The following is a 10,266-nucleotide window of genomic DNA, read 5'->3' on the forward strand; positions in this document are numbered from 1 at the left end:
TTAAATTTATTATTATAATCTTACAACTACCCACCCATACCCACCTCATAACTTACTCCTTTAACTCACCTCCTGACCTTCACTTGCATCACTAAATTAAAGCTTCAGTACACGCCGCCCTATGTAATCCACTCCACAACTTTCATTAATTCTCATAACACCACACTATAACGATAGTCTTCTTATAAGTAATGCTGAGATAACCGTTACTTTTGTTCAATCCTACTTAATTAATCATCATACTATTTCGCCTGAAATTATACACCGTTACAATGTGCTGTTGTCATATCGGTGCATATATCGATAAAAAAAACTATATAGATTTTAAACATCTTAGATACGGATAAAATAGGATCCCCTGCACCTCCCCTTGAGTCTTAAAACATAAACTACCTACATTATTTAAGACTATGATAAAAACCATATACTGCTTTTTACATTCCACTTTATATAATACGATCTTCCTTTATCTTATATTTCGATATAATTCCCCCTAAAAACATCAATATTTTCATTTATTCATTTTGTTCTTGATGAATCCCACGCTAGCATCTTCTCTACTCTTCTGATGAGAAGCATTAGGCTTCGAAATACGTTGGTATAAAGAGCCCCTTCTATTCCCCAACTAAATGTTTGTATACCTTTATTAAATAAATCAACCATTCTGTATTCACCAATATATAGTTTTTGTGACTTCATTTTCCACTCTTATTGTTTTATATATATATATATATATATATATATATATATATATATATATATATATATATATATATATATATATATATAAAAGAGATTTAGAAGGCTGTCACAATGCGAGGAATGAATTATAGTCGCTGTTGGTAAGAGGAGACGAGAACAAGTGGCGATTTACAAATCAATAAGTACATATATATATATATTTTTTATTATTTTATTTCTTTTATATATATTTACCATACAACTGAATAAATATATATATAAAAAATAATAATATATATATATATATATGTACTTATTGATTTGTAAATCGCCACTTGTTCTCGTCTCCTCTTACCAACAGCGACTATAATTCATTCCTCGCATTGTGACAGCCTTCTAAATCTCTTTTACATACCTATCCCACACAATGCTTCAAGCAAACTACATATCAATCCTATATATATATATATATATATATATATATATATATATATATATGAAATATTTTTATTATATAGAACGTACCAAATGTGAAAATTAAAATTCTCAAACTTCAAATTCATCAAAACGTTAATGTTTTATTTGCAACATCCAATTGATTTTGCCTACCGTCAAGATATTTGTAATTTGCAACATATATTGAGCATTTTAATTCTTTGCTGAGGCTTTCCTCGGTGCACCCAAATATCTTGAGTATGTCGGTTGGAATCACCTCTCTCTCTCTCTCTCTCACACACACACACACACACACATACTCACTCACTCTCTCTCTAGTAAACATAAATTTGAATCTTAAAGCTTAACTCCAGTACTGTGAGAGTAGAATATTAGTTTATTGAAAAACGGTAAACATTAAATGAAGGTACAAAATAGTTCGTTTTTATACTTTGGAAATTATAGCAGGTGTTAATTAAATAATAATTTGCAAACTTAATACTTAGAAAATAATAAATTGCATTATTAAAGCACTTGCGAAGTCAACAACTTAAGCCAGAATTAAGGAAAGTCGCAAAAATGAAACACGTCCTATATAAATAAATGCCAGCTACACACTACTAAAATTTTAAGAATTATTGCATTGCAAGGTAAGTGTGTTTTATCTAAAATGCAGATAAAGCTCGTTTGATAGAGTATATATATGTTGTGGTAAAAAAAAGCCGATGTTTTAATAAGAAAGATCTTCTTCATAGGCTGTAAAACTTTTGAAATAGTGTTTTCTACGGACTTTATTATGCCGACTCTGGGGGCTGAAACATTTGTCTGCAAGATGTTACCAATAAAAGACTAATATTTTGAACGTTAGTAGATACTTATGTGTCTATTTCTTTTAACGTAGTATCTTAAAGAATATATATATATATATATATATATATATATATATGTGTGTGTGTGTGTGTGTGTGAACGTGTCTGTGTGTCTGCATGTGTGTCTGTGTACATTTCCCTACGCAATAACTCTGCCAATTTTAAGTCTACAGACTTGAATTTTGATATACAGTATCCTGAGATTTGGAAAAATCGATGTGATCGGTTTTCGACCAGAAAGTTGGCTTGTAAGGGATTAAAGTTCAACGATTTGACCTTTGAGAACTCAACCAAACTACGCCAATTTTGGGTGAAAACACTTGGAATTTTAGATATAGGTTCCTTGGACATGGATCTAATTTAATAACTTGATTTGGGCCCAAAACAATAAATGTTAAGGGGTCATAATGGGGGTCAAAGTTTTAAAAATTACTCAGACAATTTCTGGTCTAAACATTTGAAATTTGACATAAAGGGTATTCAGACATAGGGCAAGCTTTTTCATCGATTTCGGTCGAAAATTTTTAGTTACCAATATATAAATGTATGTATGTATGTCTGTTTGCATGTCTGCCTAAAACTTTCGACAGAGGCGACGCGATGACAAATATAAAAAAATTGGCTAAAAACATTAATATCTTCACCTTCAACTGGGCACTTTTCTACAGGGGGGGGGGTGCTTTTTTCGCCAATATTTCTGAAAGTTATCCTCTTCTTTCGATTGTCTAACCTTAATTTAAACATAAATCACTTCCGGTTTGGCGGTGGCCGTAACAGCAAAGACGTCAGGTTTTTCCTCGTTCTTTTCCTCCTCATGGTACGAGTTCGTGCCTGCCTTCCTACTACCACTTTTTTCTGCTCAACATACACATCCGGAACGCCGGGCTGAAGTGCTATTATATATATATATATATATATATATATATATATATATATATATATATATATATATACTAGCTGTACCCTGCTACGCGTTGCTGTGGCTTAATTTCGTGTAATGGAAAATTCTAATAAAAAGAGAAAATTCATGTTTCTTATATTCTTAGTACAGCAATCCACTCCAAAAAGTTTTTTAAAAAAATGCGAAAATGAAAAAAAAAATGGTACTCTTGCAGAATTGGTTCCGGATCCTCGGGAGTTACCGTCAATCATGGCTTGGGCTCGACCAACATTAAGTGGATTAAGCCGAAAGTTGCTAAAACGTTAAAACGCTAAATAGTTTTCTTTTTTATTGTATTAAAAAATGTGAGTTTTTAATTAATATTTGGGTAAGGCCCCCCCTTACCCAAATATTAATTAAAAACTCACTTACTATACATAGATTCGAAAAAGTTGTCCAAAAACGAATAAATGAAAGCAAAGGTAAGGTAAATTACGTTTCTATCTAACTGGATAATTTTTAGTGTTTTTATTTAATATAAGATGTTTAATCGGCTCAAAAAAACTCAGTGTTTATCTATGTATTTGAAAAAGACGAATGATCGCGGACTCTGTTGAATACGTTAAGTTTGGGAAAATCAGTTAAAAACTATACAAAACAGTGTCAGACACCTACTGATTATATGTTATTGTGACATAGGCTGACATATTCGGTGGGTTTCTGATAGTATTTTGTATAGTTTTTTAGTGTTAAGTCATTTTCTCAAACTTAACATCATCAACAGTGTCCGTCACCGTTTGTATTTTTCAAATACACTGATAAACACTGTTTTTCGAGCCAACTAAACGTTATAGTAAATAAAACGGGTTTGTATTACTAAACACAGAAACGAAAAAGTTGTTGAAAAATAAATATAACAAATAAATGTTATCAAAGGCAAGATAAGTTACTTTTCTACCTAACTGGATAAGATTTTAGTGTTTTTATTTAGTGTAAAATGTTTAATCGGTTCGAAAATATGTAGTTTTTATCTATATATTTGAAAAATACAAGTGGCGGCAGACTGTGTTGAACACGTTATGTTTGGGAAAATGAGTTAAAACTAAAAAACTATACAAACTCACAAGGAACTCACTCAGTATATGCTACCGTGGCATAGGCAGACAGGTATTCAGTGGTTTTTAACAGTATTTTGTATAGTTTTTTTAGTTTTAACTCATTTTCCCAAACCTAATGGGTTTAACACAGTCTGCCGTCATTTGTAATTTTCAAATATAGCAGTAAACGCTGTGTTTTTCGAGCCGAATACACATTTTACATTAAAAAAACAAAAAACTATCCATTTTGGTAATAAAGTAACATATCTTGCCTTTGATAATATTTGTTATACATTTATTTTTTGACAACTTCTTCGAATCTATATGTACAGTAACCCAATAAAAACACTAAAAATTATCCAATTAGGTAGAAAAGTAACTTATCTTGCCGTTGAAAATATTTATTTGTTATATATTTAATTTTGTTGACAACTTTTTTAAGTCTTTGTGCAAGTACAAACCCAAAGGTGTATTTTTCTGTCTAATTTTATTTTTAGTACCGTGCTTAAATTTAAATTTCACGATATCTTTTTTGGGGGAGAGTATTCTTTTTACATTAGGTCCACCTCCACAATTTTCGACTATGTTGAATAAGAAAATCTCATTTAAAATTTGCAGAGGCAAGTAGTTTTCGAGATATAAAGACCTGTACTGTGCACTATAATTCACTGACGGCCATGAATAAACACCGCCACCCTCCCCATATTAAGAACGACTTTCGGAATAAACAACACCCATGCCTAACCATTGTTTTAACCTTTTACCTGTCTTTCGTCTTTTAAAAACGGCTTTTGGAATAATTTTTTTTTAATAAATACCACCATTCTCCCCATGTTAAGAACCGCTTTCAGAATAAACACCCCCAACCTACCCATATTAAAAATTGTGGAGGTGGACCTAATATGAAAATTTACCTTTTGTTTTTTTAATAAATTGTTAGTTGAAAGCAGAGAATAGTGACAAAACACCATCCCCTCCCCTTGGTAAGAATAGCAAAAAAATAATGGTTTTCTTGGTAGAAACTTTTCTGTATTTCACCTAACAATTTCTGGTGCTAATGAACTTGGTGATCCGCGCTATTTTTTTAAATCGTATTCCCAAGTTTAATTAAAGTTTTATTCTATGTTTTTTATTCATATGTACAAAACACCCACCCCTCCCCATGTTAAGAATGGCATTTTAAATAATAACGTTATTATTTCAGCACGGATCACTCTCTACATGATTACCTAATATTTTTCAGCCATTCTTACTATAGAGAGGGGATGGTGTTTTGTAACTATTCTGTGCTTTTAACTAACAATTTATTATTAAAAAAAGATATTGTGAAATTATCTATAAATATAAAAGCGAAAATGTATGTATGTGTGTTCGCTTTTTCTGTATGTCAACAAAAGGTTTCTTTCAGAGAAGCGGTCGGTCGGTTCACAACTTTTTAAAACTTTTTATATCACATATAAATCGTAATATCTCACAGTTAACAACGAAGCTCGCCTGTCTATTTAATTTGCTCAATTTCGGGAAGATAAATATTCAACATTTGTCGCTCGCCGCATGTGGGTTAGTCTTTTTCCTATAACATCTTGGGGAAAAAAAAAAAAAAAAAAAAAAAAAAAAAAAAGCGTTCAGCAGTAAATGAAGGTACCATCCCGCAGTCAAACTTGACCTCATTAAAACGGGCACCTGCCAAATCCAAGTAATTGAATAAATTTAAACGTGTTTCCGTTAGCATCTCGCGATGGGGCAATGGTTAACGTCGCACTTTTTTTTCACACTTTAATTTACAACTTTGCCTCAACGGTTCGGGTTCGATCCTCATGCTTACTTTTTTTTAACCCTCCACACACACCTCCGAACACCTGGGCAACGCCGGGTACTCCTCGCTAGTAAAAAAATAAAAAGATATTGTGAAAGTTGAATTTCACTTGAAAAAAAAACAATGTGAACGGCGCGTTCAACATTGTAACCGGAGCTTATTTGTCAATAAGGTCACGTTAGTCGAGTAATGGGTGCTAATGCACTTACTGATCCGCGTTATTTTTTTAAATCATATTTCCAAGTTTAATTAAAGTTTTATGTTGTTTTGGTATTTTTTAGATTAGGTCCACTTCCACGATTTTTTTTTAAATGACGACTTTTAAAGGTTTCTGACTATGCTGAATACAGAAATCACATTGAAATTTTGCAGAAATAAGTAGTTATCGAGATATAAATAGTTGTTTTATGCATTGTATTCTTTGGCGGCCATCTTTGTTACGCGTGTAGATTCATTTATGACGCGCGCAAGCGTGTAAAAAAGATGGCCGCCAGAGATTACAATGCATTATACAACTTTTTATATCTCGATAACTACTTATTTCTGCAAAATTTCAATGCGATTTCCGTATTCAGCATAGTCGAAAATCTACAGAAGTCGTCATTTAAAAGAAAATTGTGGATGTGGACCTAATCTAAAAGTGTACCGTTTTTTTTTTCATTCAATTGTAAGGTTAAAGTACAGAATAGGTACTAACCACCCTCTTCTCCCCATGTTAAGAATGGCTTTTTAAATAATAACATTATTATTTCAGCACGGATCAATAAGTGCACGAGTACCCAATTTCTTTAATAAAGAAAAAGCATTCATATTTTCTTATATAAAAACAACTTCTGTAAAAAGAAAAAAGAAAAAGCGTGTACTTTCAATTTTTGTTAAAAAAGGTTTTCTTAAGAAAACAAAAAAATACGATAAAAAAGCAAACAACAAATCATTAATCGGTATTCATGCAGAGAGTGATCCGTGCTGAAATAATAATGTTATTATTTTAAAAGCAATTCTAAACATGGGGAGGGGAGGGGGTTTTGTACGTATACTGTACTCATGACAATGTACCTTACAATTGAATAAAAAACATATCATAAAACTTTAATTAAACGTGGAAATACGATTTAAAAAATAGCGCGGATCACTTTCTGCATTAGCACCGGAAGTACAGAATAGTTAGAAAACATCCTCCCTCCCCATGTTAAGAATGGCTTTCTAAATAATATTAATGCTTCAGTACTGTTCTTTGTCTCCTTAAGTTTAACTTTTATTTATTAAATTGTTAGGTGAAAGTCCAGAATAGTTACAAAACACCTCTATTCCCATGTTAAGAATGGCTTCCTAAATAATAACGTCATTATTTCAGCGGAGTAGCTTCTCTGCATAAGTACTATGTTTTGTTTTTTAATTGTTAGATGAAAGGACAGGATAGTTACAAAATACCGTATACCATGTTACCATGTTAAGAATGTCTTTCTAAATAACATTATTTCAGCACGGTATTTTCTATGCATACGTACTATCTATTTTTGTTTATCAAATTGTTAGGTGAAAGTATAGAATAGATGGAAAACTCCCTCCCCATGTTAAGAATAGCTTTCGAAATGACGGTATTATTTCAGCACAGTACCTTCTCTGAATAAGTACTATCTTTTGTTTATTAAATTGTTAGGTGAAAGTATAAAATAGTTACAGAACACCCTCCCTTTCCCATGTTAAGAATGGCTTTCTTAATAGCATTATTTCAGCACGGTACCGTCTCTGCATAAGTACCATATTTTGTTTATTAAATTGTTCGGCGAAAGTACAGAATAGTTACAAAACGCCCTCCCCATGTTAAGAATGGCTTTCTAAATAACGTTATTATTTTAGCACGGTACTTTCTCATGTTTTGTTTATTAAATTGTTAGGTGAAAGTACGGTACTCATGCATAGAGTGATCCGTGCTGAAATAATAACGTTATTATTTAAAAAGCCATTCTAAACATGGGGAGGGGAGGGGGTTTTGTTCCTAATCTGTATTTTAACCTTACAATTGAATAAAAAAAACATATAATAAAACTTTAATTAAAAGTGGAAATACGATTTAAAAAATAGCGCGGACCACTCTCTGCATTAACACCAAATATTATTTAAGCACGTTAGCAATCCGTAAAATTTCTTCGAAAAAAAACTTTACTTTTACCAAACAATTAATCGTGTTAATAATAAAAAAAGTTAATATTTTCTTGTTTCGAAAATTAAAAAAAATAAATAAAATAAAAAAAAACACTTCGACTCAAAAAGCAAGCGACAAACTTTTTTTGCCTGATATAATAAAGAAAAAAATGTTTAAATCCAAAAATTTGGAAGATAAACAAATGAATTATGTTGTTTTTTGTTTTTGTTTTTTTTTTTACTGATCGAGTAAACAGAAAATTAAATCTTTTAATTCGTTTCGTCAAATCGTGGTGTGTGAAATGAATCGAACCGGAAGTTCCGTTCTATCAACAAAACAGATTTGCACTAACAGCTTACAAAAAATATATTTATTTTATTTAATATTTTAATAATTGGCGATGTAAATTTATTTTAATAACATAGAAACATCCCTCGACTCTAAAGATGGGTTGTCTAAAAATTTCAAATAAATTGGTAATGTAGAAATATGGTTGTATCAACTTTGAACGAACCAAGAATTACATTTTTATATATATAGATATATACATAATTTAATAATATATATATATATATATACATATATATATAATTATATATATATACTTAATTTACTCACATAAAATAAATATACGAAAGTATAGATTTATGCGTAAACTTTAAGTATTTACTTCAAAAGTGCCCAATACGTAGGTAGAGCTAGTTAGTAACTTAGTTACTATATATATATATATATATATATATATATATATATATATATATATATACATAATTTAATAATATATATAATTTAATAATATATATAATTTATTAAATTTTGAAAAAGTCCAAGCTTAATGAATGCCTTTTTATTGGGTTCCAAAGCATATATAGTGTAACATAATTATTCTCCGGCAGGAAGAACAGAGCGTGTCGGTTACATGAACCATGTAAGCTGTCAAAAATGGTGTTTTTATAATTTTTTAATGCAAATATCTGATGAGTACTTGACTAAATATGCAGCAATAACATAATTTTACAGACTTGTTAGTCGCAATACGAAACAATATTGTAATGGATATCTTTTGAAAACAATAAATGAACAACTGAGAAAACTTGATATTTGGAACTTGGAGAATTATTATATTACACTGTATATATATATATATATATATATATATATATATATATATATATATATATATATATATATATATATTGTGTTGCTTCGGAAGCATAGCTCGGGGTGTTGTCTGCAATTGGCAATATCGACCTCTAACAATCCTCATCTTTTTCATTAAAACATCTAAAAATCCTTTCGAGTCCATTCGTGTTTAAATATCTCTCTCTTCCTCTCTCTCTCTCTCTCTCGCTCTCTCGCTCGCTCGCTCGCTCGCTCACTCACTTACTCACGTGTGTGTGTGTGTGTTAGTTCGTCGCCCACTTTCAATCTGCTTATTCTCATCGTTTGCCGCAAGCAAAAAGAAGGTGGAGGCAATTCCCTCACGGCTTATTAATTCGCATTTAATAAAACATTTTTTTAATCAAATTGTTCGCTCACTGTGGGTCTAGGTTTAATATATTTTTCCTGTCAACTTTTTTACCTTTTTTCTATTATAAATAAATTTGTGTTTTATTCTACAAGGTCATGTAACGTTAATTTTTTTCTGTACTTTTTTCATTTTATATTACTTTTTACCACTAAATATTGCAATGTTCCTCATGGTTACAAATTCTATTGACAATATTTAGAATTGTTGTTTCGACGTTTTTTATGGCCCATTGCTGACTTAGGTTTTATGTCTTTTCATCTTTCTTTCCACTTCTGCCTCCTCTCCCTCTCCCCCTCACATACACGCACGCACGCACGCACGCACACACACACACACACACATACCTACGCACACACGCACACACACACACATATATATATATATATATATATATATATATATATATATATATATATTAACCAATTTGTCTGGATGAGCTTTTGTATGTGTGTCTGTTTTTTTTTGTTTTTTTTTTAATTTCACACAAATGCTCTTTATGTGTCTGGGAGTGTTCTAAGATAGGTTTTGTATCGAAGTGCCTCCGATGAGTATCGACAATCGAATAATTTGATTAAAGACGAAACAGTCTGATTTGACCAAATTTAACACCCTTACACAGCCTTAGATCACAAGTTCATTTAAGAAGTTTTAGAAGATCCTAGCCTAAAAAATTCCATTTAATTCCAGGCAACATCGACTCTTTTTGCTATATATATATATATATATATATATAGAGAGAGAGAGAGAGAGAGAGAGAGAGAGAGAGAGAGAGAGAGAGAGAGATAGATAGATAGATAGATAGATAGATAGA

The sequence above is a fragment of the Euprymna scolopes genome, chromosome 16, assembly GCF_053919585.1.
Source record: "Euprymna scolopes isolate OS-2025 chromosome 16, ASM5391958v1, whole genome shotgun sequence".
NCBI lineage: Eukaryota > Metazoa > Mollusca > Cephalopoda > Sepiida > Sepiolidae > Euprymna > Euprymna scolopes.